We start from the raw sequence: 15,339 nt of genomic DNA on the forward strand, positions 1-15,339 counted from the left end.
GACATGGCCTCGGAACACGGAAGACCAAAAGGTCAAACATGAGTCGTATAGTGGATACGATCAACATGACGATGTTCACCGATGATGACTAGTCCGTCTCACGTGATGATCGGACATGGCCTAGTTAACTCGGATCATGTATCACTTAGATGACTAGAGGGATGTCTATCTAAGTGGGAGTTCATTGAATAATTTGATTAGATGAACTTAATTATCATGAACATAGTCAAAAGGTCTTTGCAAATTATGTCGTAGCTCACGCTTTGGTTCTACTGTTTTAGATATGATCCTAGAGAAAATTTAGTTGAGAGTTGACAGTAGCAATTATGCGGACTGAGTCCGTGAACTGAGGATTGTCCTCATTGCTGCACAGAAGGGCTATGTCCTTAATGCACTGCTCAGTGTGTTGAACCTCGAGCATCGTCTGTAGATGTTGGGAAACATCTGACATACACGTTTTGATGACTACGTGATAGTTCAGTGCGTAATACTAACGGTTTAGAATTGTGGCACCAAAGACGTTTTTGAAACGTCGTAGAACATACGAGATGTTCCAAAGACTAAAATTGGGATTTCAGACTAATGCCCACGTCAAGAGGTATGAGACCTCTGACAAGTTTCTTAAGCCTGCAAACTAAGGGAGTAAAGCTCAATCTTTGAGCATGTGCTCAGATTGTCTGAGTACTACAATCGCTTGAATCGAGTGGGAGTTAATCTTCTAGATGAGATAGTGATAGTTCTCCATAGTCACTGCCACCAAGCTATTAGAGCTTAGTGATGAACTATAACATATCAGGGATAGACATGATGATCCTTGAGCAATTCGCGATGTTTGACACCGTGAAAGTAGAAATCAAGTAGGAGCATCAATTGTTGATGGTTAGTAAAACCACTAGTTTCAAGAAGGGCAAGGGAAAGAAGGGATACTTCATGAAACGGCAAATCAGTTGCTGCTCTAGTGAAGAAACCCAAGGTTGAACCAAACCCGAGACTAAGTGCTTCTATAATGAGGGGAACGGTCACTGAAGCGGAACTACCCTAGATACTTGGTAGATGAGAAGGCTGGCAAGGTTGACAGAAGTATTTTGAATATACATTATATTATTGTGTACTTTACTAATACTCCTAGTAGCACCAGGGTAATAAATACCGGTTCGGTTGCTAAGTGTTAGTAACTCGAAATAAAAGGCTACGGAGACTAGCTAAAGGTGAGATGACGATATGTTGGAAGTGTTTCCAAGGTTGATGTGATCAAACATCGCATGCTCCCTCTACCATCGAGATTGGTGTTAAACCTAAATAATTGCTATTTGGTGTTTGCGTCGAGCATAGACATGATTGGATTATGTTTATCGCCATACGGTTATTCATTTAAGGAGAATAATGGTTACTCTGTTTACTTGAATAATACCTTCAATGGTCTTGCACCTAAAATAAATGGTTTATTGAATCTCGATCATAGTGATACACATGTTCATGCCAAAAGATATAAGATAGTAATGATAGTACCACATACTTGTGGCACTGCCATTTGAGTCATGATGGTATAAAACGCATGAAGAAGCTCCACGTTGATGGATCTTTGGACTCACTCGTTTTTGAAAAGATTGAGACATGCGAACCATGTCTATTGGTAGATATGCATGAAGAAACTCCATACAGATGGATCGTTTGGGCTCACTTGATTTTGAATCGCTTGAGACATGCAAATCATACTGCATGGGAAAGATGACTGAAAGGCCTCTTTTTCAGTAAGATGGAACAAGAAAGCAAATTGTTGGAAGTAATACATCTTGATGTGTGCAGTCCAATGAGTGCTGAGGCATGTAGTGGATATCGTTGTGTTCTTACTTCACGGATGATTTGAGTAGATGCTAAGTATATTTACTTGATGAATCACGAGTCCGAATTATTGAAAGGTTCAAGTAATTTCAGAGTGAAGTTGAAGATCGTCGTGACAAGATGATAAAATGTCTATGATATGATCATAGAGATGAATATCTGAGTTACGAGTTTAGCACACAATTAAGACATTGTGGAAATTGTTTCACAACTAATACCGCCTGGACCACCATAGTGTGATGGTGTGTCTGAACATCTAACTACACCCTATTGGATATGGTGCATACCATGATGTCTCTTATCGAATTACCACTATCGTTTATGGGTTAGGCATTACAGACAACCGCACTCACTTTAAATAGGGCACCACACAATTCCGTTGAGACGACACCGTATGAACTATGGTTTAGAGAAACCTAAGCTGTCATTTCTTAAAAGTTTGGGGCTGCGATGCTTGTGTGGAAAAGTTTCAGGCTGATAAGCTCAAACCCAAAGCGGATAAATGCATCTTCATAGAATAACCAAAAATTAGTTGGGTATACCTCCTATTTCAGATCCGGAAGCAAAAGTGATTGTTTCTAGAAACGGGTCCTTTATCGAGGAAAAGTTTCTCTCGAAAGAATTGAGTGGGAGGATGGTGGAGACTTGATGAGTTTATTGAACCGTCACTTCAACTAGTGTGTAGCAGGGCACAGGAAGTTGTTCCTGTGGCACCTACACCAATTGAAGTGGAAGCTTATGATAGTAATCATGAAACTTTGGATCAAGTCACTACCAAACCTCATAGGTCGACAAGGATGTGTACTACTTCAGAGTGGTACGTAATCATGTCTTGGAAGTCATGTTGCTAGACAACAATGAACCTATGAGCTATGGAGAAGCGATAGTGGGCCCGGATTCCGAGAATGGCTCAAGGCCATAAAATCCGAGAAAGGATCCATGTATAAAACAAAGTATAGACTTTGAAAGAACTACTTGATGGTCGTAAGGATATTGGGTGCAGATGGATTTTAAAAGTAAGACGGACAATGATGGTAAGTGTCACCATTAAGAAAGCTCGACTTGTAGTTTCCCGACAAGTTCAAGGAGTTGACTACAATGAGACTTTCTCACTCGTAGCGATGCTAAGAGTCTGTTGGAATTATGTTAGCAGTTACTGCATTATTTATGAAATCTTGCAGACAGGATGTCAAAACATTGTTTCCACGACGTTTTTCTTGAGGAAAGGTTGTATGTGATACATCCAGAAGGTTTTGTCAATCCTGAAAGATGCTAACAAGTATGCAAAGCTCCAGCAACCCTTCTAAGTACTGGAGTAATCATCTCGGAGTTGGAATGTACGCTTTGATGAGATGATCAAAGATTTTGGGTTTATACAAAGTTTATGAGAAACTTGTATTTCCAAAGAAGTGAGTGGGAGCACTATAGAATTTCTGATGAGTATATGTTGTTGATCAGAAATGATGTAGAGTTTCTGGAAAGCACATAGGGTTATTTGAAAAGTGTTTTTCAATGGAAAACCTGGATTAAGCTACTTGAATATTGAGCATCAAGATCTATAAGGATAGATCAAAATCGCTTAATAGTACTTTCAAACAAACACATACCATGACAAAATTTTGAAGGAGTTCAAAAATAGATCAGCAAAGAAGGAGTTCTTGGCTATGTTATAAGGTATGAGTATTGAGTAAAACTCAAGACCTGACCACGACAGAATAGAGAGAAAGGACGAAGGTCGTCCCCTATGCTTTAGACGTAGGCTCTAAAGTATGCTATGTTGTGTACCGCACCTGAAGTGTGCCAAGCCATGAGTCAGTCAAGGGGGTACAAGTGTGATCTAGGAATGGATCACAGGACAACGGTCAAGGTTATCCTTAGTAACTAGTGGACTAAGGAATTTTCTCGATTATGGAGGTGGTAAAAGAGTTCGTCATAAAGGGTTACACCGATGCAATCTTTGACACTAATCTGGATGATTCTGAGTAGTAAACCGGATTCATATAGTAGAACAATTATTTGTAATAGCTCCTAATAGAGCGTGGTAGCTGCATCTACAAGATGACATAGAGATTTGTAAAGCACACACGGATCTGAAAGGTTCAGACTGTTGACTATAACATCTCTCACAAGCATAACATCATCAAACCCAGAACTCATTGAGTGTTAATCACATGGTAATGAGAACTAGATTATTGACTCTAGTAAACTCCTTGGGTGTTAGTCACATGGGGATGTGACCTTGATTGTTAATCACATAGCGATGTGAACTGGATTATTGACTCTAGTGCAAGTGGGAGACTATTGGAAATATGCCCTATAGGCAATAATAAATTAGTTATTATTATATTTCCTTGTTCATGATAATCGTTTATTATCCATGCTAGAATTTTATTGATAGGAAACTCAGATACATGTGTGGGTACAGAGACAACACCATGTCCCTAGTAAGCCTCTAGTTGACTAGCTCGTTGATCAATAGATGGTTACGGTTTCCTGACCATGGACATTGGATGTCGTTGATAACGGGATCACATCATTAGGAGAATGATGTGATGGACAAGACCCAGTCCTAAGCCTAGCACTAGATCATGTAGTTCGTATGCTAAAAGCTTTTCTAATGTCAAGTATCATTTCCTTAGACCATGAGATTGTGCAACTCCCGGATACCATAGGAATGCTTTGGGTGTACCAAACATCACAACGTAACTGGGTGGCTATAAACGTGCACTGCGGGTATCTCCGAAAGTGTCTGTTGGGTTGGCACGAATCGAGACTGGGATTTGTCACTCCGTGTAAACGGAGTGGTATCTCTGGGCCCACTCGGTAGGACATCATCATAATGTGCACAATGTGACCAAGGAGTTGATCACGGGATGATGTGTTACAGAACGAGTAAAGAGACTTGCCGGTAACGAGATTGAACGAGGTATCGGGATACCGACGATCGAATCTCGGGCAAGTATCATACCGATAGACAAAGGGAATTGAATACGGGATTGATTGAATCCTCGACATCATGGTTCATCCGATAAGATCATCGTGGAGCATGTGGGAGCCAACATGGGTATCCAGATCCCGCTGTTGGTTATTGACCGGAGAGTTGTCTCGGTCATGTCTACATGTCTCCCGAACCCGTAGGGTCTACACACTTAAGGTTTGGTGACGCTAGAGTTGTAGAGATATTAGTATGCGGTTAACCGAAAGTTGTTCGGAGTCCCGGATGAGATCCCGGACATCACGAGGAGTTCCAGAATGGTTCGTAGGTAAAGATTTATATATAGGAAGTCCAGTTTCGGCCACTGGGAGAGTTTCGGTAGTCATCGGTATTGTACCGGGACCATCGGAAGGGTCCCGGGGGTCCATCGAGTGGGGCCACCTATCCCGGAGAGCCCCATGGGCTGAAGGGGCGTGGGAACCAGCCCCTGGTGGGCTAGTGCGCCCCCCCTTGGGCCTCCCATGCGCCTAGAGTTGGAAACCCTAAGGGGTGGGTATGCCTCCACTTACCTTGGAGGCCAAGCCACCCCTAGGGCTGCCGCCCCCTCCCAAGATGGGATCTACAAGGGGCCGGCGCCCCCCCTAGGCCCCTATATATAGTGGAGGGGAGGGAGGGCAGCCGCACCTGAAGCCCTGGCGCCTCCCTCCCTCCCGTGACACCTCTTCCTCCTCGCTTGTGCTTGGCGAAGCCCTACCGGGATCCCGCTACTTCCACCACCACGCCGTCGTGCTGCTGGATCTCCATCAACTTCTCCTCCCCCCTTGCTGGATCAAGAAGGAGGAGACATCTCCATTCCGTACTTGTGTTGAACGCGGAGGTGCCGTCCGTTCGGCGCTAGGATCATTGGTGATTTGGATCACGACGAGTACGACCCCATCAACCCCGTTCTCTTGAACGCTTCCGCTTAGCGATCTACAAGGGTATGTAGATGCACTCCCTCTCTCTCGTTGCTAGTATCTCCTAGATTGATCTTGGTGACACGTAGGAAAATTTTGAATTATTGCTACGTTCCCCAACAACATCAAGTGTTCTCAAATCTTTAAAGACTCAATCCGATAAGATAACTACAAAGGGGAAACTCAATCCATTACAAGAGAGTAGAGGGGAGAGAAAACATCATAGGATCCAACTATAATAGCAATGCTCGCGATACATCAAGATCTTGCCAAATCAAGAACATGAGAGATAGAGATCAAACACATAGCTACTGGTACATACCCTCAGCCCTGAGGGAGAACTACTCCCTCCTCGTCATGGAGAGCACCGGGATGATGAAGATGGCCACCGGAGAGGGATTGCCCCCTCCGGCAGGGTGCCGGAACGGGTCTAGATTGGCTTTCGGTGGCTACGGAGGCTTATGGCGGCGGAACTCCCGATCTATTGTGCTCCCCGATGTTTTTAGGGTATATGGAGATATATAGGCGGAAGAAGTACGTCAGGGGCCCATGAGGGGCCCACGAGGGTGGAGGGCGCGCCCCCTGCCTCATGGCCTCCTCGTAGATCCCCTGATGTGCACTCCAAGTCTTCTGGGCTTCTTTTGATCCAAAAATAAGTTCCGTGAAGTTTCAGGTCAATTGGACTCCGTTTGGTTTTCCTTTTCTGCGATATTCTAAAACAAGGTAAAAACAGAAACTGGCACTGGGCTCTGGGTTAATAGGTTAGTCCCAAAAATGATATAAAAGTGTATAATAAAGCCCTTAAACATCCAAAACAGTAGATAATATAGCATGGAGCAATCAAAAAATATAGATACGTTGGAGATGTATTAGCATCCCCAAGCTTAATTCCTGCTCGTCCTCGAGTAGGTAAATGATAAAAACAGAATTTTTGATGCGGAGTGCTACTTGGCATAATTTCAATGTAATTCTTATTAATTGTGGTATGAATATTCAGATCCAAAAGATTCAAGACAAAAGTTCATATTGACATAAAAATAATAATACTTCAAGCATACTAACTAAGCAATTATGTCCTCTCAAAATAACATGGACAAAGAAAGTTCATCACTACAAAATCATATAGTTTAGTCATGATCCATTTTCATCACAAAAGAATGCACTCATCATGCACAACCCCGATGACAAGCCAAGCAATTGTTTCATACTTTAGTAATCTCAAACTCATAAACTTTCACGCAATACATGAGCGCGAGCCATGGACATAGCACTATGGGTGGAATAGAATATGATGATGGGGGTTATGTGGAGAAGGCAAAAAGGAGAAAGTCTCACATCAATGAGGCTAATCAATGGGCTATGGAGATGCCCACCGATTGATGTTAATGCAAGGAGTAGGGATTGCCATGCAACGAATGCACTAGAGCTATAAATGTATGAAAGCTCAACAAAAGAAACTAAGTGGGTGTGCATCCAACTTGCTTGCTCACGAAGACCTAGGGCACTTGAGGAGGCCCATTGTTGGAATATACAAGCCAAGTTCTATAATGAAAATTTCCCACTAGTATATGGAAGTGACAAAAGAAGAGACTCTCTATCATGAGGATTATGGTGCTACTTTGAAGCACAAGTGTGGCAAAGGATAGTAGCATTGTCCCTTCTCTCTTTTTCTCTCATTTTTTATTTTTATTTTATTTTTTTGGGCCTTCTCTTTTTTATGGCCTTTCTCTTTTTTGGGGGGGGGGGCTTCTATTTTTTATGGCCTTTATCTTCTCTTTTTTTATTCCTCACTTGGGACAATGCTCTAGAAAATGATGATCACCACACTTCTATTTATTTACAACTCAATGATTACAACTCGATACTAGAACAAAAAATGACCCTATATGAATGCCTCCGGCGGTGTACCGGGATATGCAATGGACCAAGAGTGACATGTATGAAAGAATTATGAATGGTGGCTTTGCCACAAATACTATGTCAACTACATGATCATGCTAAGCAATATGACAATAATGAATGTGTCATGATAAACGGAATGGTGGAAAGTTGCATGGCAATATATCTCGGAATGGCTATGGAAATGCCATAATAGGTAGGTATGGTGGCTGTTTTGAGGAAGATATAAGGAGGTTTATGTGTGAAAGAGCGTATCATATCACGGGGTTTGGATGCACCGGCGAAGTTTGCGCCAACTCTCAATGTGAGAAAGGGCAATGCACGGTACCGAAGAGGCTAGCAAGGATGGAAGGGTGAGAGTGCATATAATCCATGGACTCAACATTAGTCATAAAGAACTCACATACTTATTGCAAAAATCTACAAGTCATCAAAAACCAAGCACTACACGCATGCTCCTAGGGGGATAGATTGGTAGGAAAAGACCACCGCTCGTCCCCGGCCGCCACTCATAAGGAAGACAATCAAATAACACCTCATGTTTCAAATTTTTTACACAACGTTTACCATACGTGCATGCTACGGGACTTGCAAACTTCAACACAAGCATTTCTGAAATTCACAACTACTCAACTAGCACGACTTTGATATTATTACCTCCATACCTCAAAACAATCATCAAGCATCAAACTTCTCTTAGTATTCAATACTCTATAAGAGAATTTTATTATTAATCTTGTATACCTAGCATATTAGGATTATTTAAGAAAATTACCATGCTATTTAAGACTCTCAAAATAATATAAGTGAAGCATGAGAGTTCATCTATTTCTATATAATAAAACCACCACCGTGCTCTAAAAAGATATAAGTGAAGCACTAGAGCAAACGACAAACTACTCCGAAAGATATAAGTGAAGATCAATGAGTAGTCGAATAATTATGCAACTATGTGAAGACTCTATAACATTTAATAATTTCAGATCTCGGTATTTTATTCAAGCAGCAAGAAAAACAAAATAAAATAAAATGACGCTCCAAGCAAAACACATATCATGTGGCGAATAAAAATATAGCTCCAAGTAAAGTTACCGATGAACGAAGACGAAAGTGGGGATGCCTTCCGGGGCATCCCCAAGCTTTGGCTTTTCGTTGTCCTTGAATATTACCTTGGGGTGCCTTGGGCATCCCCAAGCTTAGGCTCTTGCCACTACTTATTCCATAGTCCATCGAATCTTTACCCAAAACTTGAAAACTTCACAACACAAAACTTAAAGTAGAAAATCGCGTGAGCTCCGTTAGCGAAAGAAAATAAAAGACCACTTCAAGGTACTGTAATGAACTCATTCTTTATTTATATTGGTGTTATACCTACTGTATTCCAACTTCTCTATGGTTTATAAACTATTTTACTAACCATAGATTCATCAAAATAAGCAAACAACACACGAAAAACAGAATCTGTCAAAAACAGAACAATCTGTAGTAATCTGTAGCTAGCGCAAGATCTGGAACCCCAAAAATTCTAAAATAAATTGAGGTACGTGAGGAATTTATCTATTAATCATTTTAAAAAATAATTAACTAAATATCACTCTCCAAATAAAAATGGCAGAAATTATCGTGAGCGCTAAAGTTTCTGTTTTTTTACAGCATGATCAACAAGACTTTCCCCAAGTCTTCCCAAAGGTTCTACTTGGCACAAATACTAATTAAAAGCATAAAACCACATCTAAACAGAGGATAGATAAATTATTTATTACTAAACAGGAGCAAAAAGTAAGGAACAAAAATAAAGTTGGGTTGCCTCCCAACAAGCGCTATCGTTTAACGCCCCTAGCTAGGCATGATGATTTCAATGATGCTCACATAAGAGATAAGAATTGTAACATAAAGAGAGCATCATGAAGAATATGACTAGAACATTTAATTCTAACCCACTTCCTATGCATATGGATTTTGTGAGCAAAGAACTTGTGGGAACAAGAATCAACTTGCATAGGAAAGTAAAACAAGCAAAACTTCAAGATTTTAAGCACATAGAGAGGAAACTTCGTATTATCGCAATTCCTACAAGCATATGTTCCTCCCTCATAATAATTTTCAGTAGCATCATGAATAAATTCAACAATATAACCATCACATAAAGCATTCTTTTCATGATCTACAAGCATAGAAATTTTATTACTCTCCACATAAGCAAAATTCTTCTCATGAATAGTAGTGGGAGCAAACTCAACAAAATAACTATCATGTGAGCCATAATCCAATTGAAAGTTAAAATCATGATGACAAGTTTCATGGATATCATTAATATTTATAGCATACAAGTCATCACAATAATCATCATAAATAGCAACTTTGTTCTCATAATCAATTGGAACCTCTTCCGAAATAGTGGATTCATCACAAAATAAAGTCATGACCTCTCCAAATCCACTTTCATCAATATAATCATCATAAATAGGAGGCATGCTTTTGCTCATCAAAACTTAGGGTACAAAAAATATCATCTTCATCAAACATAGCTTCCCCAAGCTTGTGGCTTTGCATATCATTAGCATCATGGATATTCAAGGAATTCATACTAACAACATTGCAATCATGCTCATCATTCAAATATTTAGTGCCAAACATTTTAATGCATTCTTCTTCTAGCACTTGAGCACAATTATCAGAATCCTTATTCTCACGATAGATATTAAAAAGATGAAGCGTATGAGACAAACTCAATTCCATTTTTATAGTTTTCTTTTATAAACTAAACTAGTGATAAAACAAGAAACTAAAAGACTCGATTGCAAGATCTAAAGACATACCTTCTGTTGGAAATATGCCCTAGAGGCAATAATAAATTGATTATTATTATATTTCCTTGTTCATGATAATCGTTTATTATCCATGCTATAATTGTATTGATAGGAAACTCAGATACATGTGTGGATACATAGACAACACCATGTCCCTAGTAAGCCTCTAGTTGACTAGCTCGTTGATCAATAGATGGTTACGGTTTCCTGACCATGGACATTGGATGTCATTGATAACGGGATCACATCATTAGGAGAATGATGTGATGGACAAGACCCAATCCTAAGCCTAGCACAAAGGTCGTATAGTTCGTATGCTAAAGCTTTTCTAATGTCAAGTATCATTTCCTTAGACCATGAGATTGTGCAACTCCCGGGTACCGTAGGAATTGCTTTGGGTGTATCAAACATCACAACGTAACTGGGTGACTATAAAGGTGCATTACAGGTATCTCCGAAAGTATCTGTTGGGTTGGCACGAATCGAGACTGGGATTTGTCACTCCGTGTAAACGGAGAGGTATCTCTGGGCCCACTCGGTAGGACATCATCATATGCGCAATGTGACCAAGGAGTTGATCACGGGATGATGTGTTACGGAACGAGTAAAGAGACTTGCCGGTAACGATATTGAACTAGGTATTGGATTCCAACGATCGAATCTCGGGCAAGTAACATACCGATAGACAAAGGGAATTGTATACGGGATTGATTAAGTCCTTGACATCGTGGTTCATCCGATGAGAACATCGTGGAACATGTGGGAGCCATCATGGGTATCTAGATCCCGCTGTTGGTTATTGACCGGAGAACGTCTCGGTCATGTCTGCATGTCTCCCGAACCCGTAGGGTCTACACACTTAAGGTTCGATGACGCTAGGGTTATAAAGGAAGCTTGTATGTGGTTACCGAATGTTGTTCGGAGTCCCGGATGAGACCCCGGACGTCACGAGGAGTTCCGGAATGGTCCGGAGGTAAAGATTTATATATAGGAAGTCCTGTTTCGGCCATCGGGACAAGTTTCGGGGTCATCGGTATTGTACCGGGACCACCGGAAGGGTCCCGGGGGTCCACCGGGTGGGGCCACCTACCCCGGGGGGCCACATGGGCTGTAGGGGGTGCGCCTTGGTCTACATGGGCCAAGGGCACCAGGCCCAAGAGGCCCATGCGCCTGGGGAAACCCTAAAGGAAGAGTCCCAGCAGGGGAAGGCCCCTCCTAGGTGCCTTGGGGGGGGGGGAGGACTCCTCCCCTGGCCGCCGCCCCCTTGGAGATTGGATCTCCTAGGGGCTAGCGCACCCCCCCTTGGGATTCCTATATATAGTGGGGTAGGAGGGCCTCTCAAACACACCTTTTGCCTTTGGTGCAGCCCCTCCCTCTCTCCCAAGTTCTTCTCCTCTCCCGTGGTGCTTGGCGAAGCCCTGCAGGATTGCCACGCTCCTCCACCACCACCACGCCGTTGTTCTGCTGCTGGATGGAGTCTTCCTCAACCTCTCCCTCTCTCCTTGCTGGATCAAGGCATGGGAGACGTCACCGGGCTGTACGTTCGGCACTAGGATCATCGGTGATTTGAATCACAACGAGTACGACTCCATCAACCCCGTTCACTTGAACGCTTCCGCTTAGCGATCTACAAGGGTATGTAGATGCACTCTCCTTCCCCTCGTTGCTAGTCTCTCCATAGATAGATCTTGGTGACACGTAGGAAAATTTTGAATTTCTGCTACGTTCCCCAACAGTGGCATCATGAGCTAGGTCTATTGCGTAGATTCTATGCACGAGTAGAACACAAAGTAGTTGTGGGCGTTGATTTTGTTCAATATGCTTGCCGTTACTAGTCTTATCTTGATTCGGCGGCATCGTGGGATGAAGCGGCCCGGACCGACCTTACACGTACTCTTACGTGAGACAGGTTCCACCGACTGACATGCACTAGTTGCATCAGGTGGCTAGCGGGTGTCTGTCTCTCCTACTTTAGTCGGATCGGATTCGATGAAAAGGGTCCTTATGAAGGGTAAATAGCAATTGGCATATCACGTTGTGGTCTTTGCGTAGGTAAGAAACGTTCTTGCTAGAAACCCATAGCAGCCACGTAAAACATGCAAACAACAATTAGAGGACGTCTAACTTGTTTTTGCAGGGTATGCTATGTGATGTGATATGGCCAAAAGGATGTGATGAATGATATATGTTATGTATGAGATTGATCATGTTCTTGTAATAGATGATCATGGAGCCCCAAGATGGAGATCAAAGGAGCTATATGATATTGGCCATATCATGTCACTATTATTTGATTGCATGTGATGTTTATCATGTTTATACATCTTATTTGCTTAGAACGACGGTAGTAAATAAGATGATCTCTCATTAAAATTTCAAGAAGTGTTCTCCCCTAACTGTGCACCGTTGCTACAGTTCATCGTTTCGAAGCACGCCGTGATGATCGGGTGTGATAGATCCTTACGTTCACATACAACGGGTGTTGACGAGCCTAGCATGTACAGACATGGCCTCGGAACACAGCAAAAACACTTAGGGTTAACTTGACGAGCCTAGCATGTACAGACATGGCCTCGGAACACAGAATACCGAAAGGTCGAGCATGAGTCGTATAGAAGATACGATCAACATAAAGATGTTCACCGACGTTGACTAGTCCGTCTCACGTGATGATCGGACACGGCCTAGTTCACTCGGATCATGTAATCACTTAGATGACTAGAGGGATGTCTATCTAAGTGGGAGTTCATAAGATGAACTTAATTATTCTGAACATAGTCAAAAGGATTTTGCAAATTATGTCGTAGCTCACGCTATAGTTCTACTGTTTAGTTATGTTCCTAGAGAAAAATTAGTTGAAAGGTGATAGTAGCAATTATGCGGATTAGGTCCGTAAACTGAGGATTGTCCTCATTGCTTCTTAGAAGGCTTATGTCCTTAATGCACCGCTCAGTGTGCTGAACCTCGAACGTCGTCTGTGGATGTTGCGAACATCTGACATACACGTCTTGATAACTACGTGATAGTTCAGTTAAACGGTTTAGAGTTGGGGCACCTAAGACTTTTTGAAACGTCGCAAAACATATGAGATGTTTTGAGGGCGGAAATTGGGATTTCAAGCTCGTGCCCACGTCAAGAGGTATAAGACCTCCGACGATTTTCTTAGCCTGCAAACTAAGGGAGAAAAGCTCAATTGTTGAGCTTGTGCTCAGATTGTCTGAGTACAACGATCACTTGAATCAAGTGGGAGTTAATCTTCCAGATGAGATAGTGATGTTTCTCCAAAGTCATTACCACCAAGCTACTAGAGCTTCGTGATGAACTATAATATATCAGGGACATATATGACGATCCTTGAGATATTCGCGATGTTTGACACCGCAAAAGTAGAAATCAAGAAGGAGCATCAATTGTTGATGGTTGGTGAAACCACTAGTTTCAAGAAGGGTAAGGGAAAGAAGGGATACTTCATGAAATGGTAATTCAGCTGCTGCTCTAGTGAAGAAACCCAAGGTTGAACCCAAACCCGAGACTAAGTGCTTCTGTAATAAGGGGAATAGCCACTGGAGCAGAATTACCCTAGATACTTGGTAGATAAGAAGGCTGGCAAGGTCGATAGAAGTATATTGGATATACATTGTGTTGATGTGTACTTTACTGGTACTCCTAGTAGCACCAGGGTATTAGATACCGGTTCGGTTGCTAAGTGTTAGTAACTCGAAATAAAAGCTACGAAATAAACGGAGACTAGCTAAAGGTGAGCTGACGATATGTGTTGGAAGTGTTTCCAATGTTGATATGATCATGCATCGCACGCTCCCTCTACCATCGAGATTGGTGTTTGCGTTGAGCATAGACATGATTGGATTATGTCTATCGCAATACGGTTATTCATTTAAGGAGAATAATGGTTACTCTGTTTATTTGAATAATACCTTCAAATGGTCTTGCACCTGAAATGAATGGTCTATTGAATCTCGATCGTAGTGATACACATGTTCATGCCAAAAGATAGTAATGATAGTACCACCTACTTGTGGCACTGCTACTTAAGTCATATCGGTATAAAACGCATGAAGAAGCTCCATGTTGATGGATCTTTGGGCTCGCTCATTTTTGAAAAGTTTGAGACATGCAAACCATGTCTGTTGGTGTATATGCATGAAGAAACTCCATGCAAATGGACCATTTGAACTCACTTGATTTTGAATCACTTGAGACATGCAAATCATACCATATGGGCAAGATGACTGAAAGCCCCGGTTTCAGTAAAATGGAACAAGAAAGCAACTTGTTGGAAGTAATACATTTTTGATGTGTGCAGTCCAATGAGTGTTGAGGCATGTAGTGGATATCGTTATGTTCTTACTTCACAGATGATTTGAGTAGATGTTGAGTATATTTACTTGATGAATCACGAGTCTGAATTATTGAAAGGTTCAAGTAATTTCAGGGTGAAGTTGAAAGATCGTCGTGACAAGAGGATAAAAGATCTATGATATGATCATAGATATGAATATCTGAATTACGAGTTTGGCATAGAATTAAGACATTGTGGAAATTGTTTCACAACTAATACAGCCTAGAACACCATAGTGTGATGGTGTGTCCGAACATCATAACTGCACCCTATTGGATATGATGCATACCATGATGTCTCTTATCGTATTACCACAATAGTTTATGGGTTAGGCATTAGAGACAACCACATTCACTTTAAATAGGGCACCACGTAATTCTGATGATATGACACCGTATGAGCTATGGTTTAGAGAAACCTAAGCTGTCATTTCTTGAAAGTTTGGGGCTGCGACGCTTATGTGAAAAAGTTTCAGGCTGATAAGCTCGAACCCAAAGCGGATAAATGCATCTTCATAGGACACCCAAAACAGTTGGG

This window comes from Triticum urartu, chromosome 2 (genome assembly GCF_003073215.2).
Source record: "Triticum urartu cultivar G1812 chromosome 2, Tu2.1, whole genome shotgun sequence".
NCBI classification, from domain to species: Eukaryota; Viridiplantae; Streptophyta; class Magnoliopsida; order Poales; family Poaceae; genus Triticum; species Triticum urartu.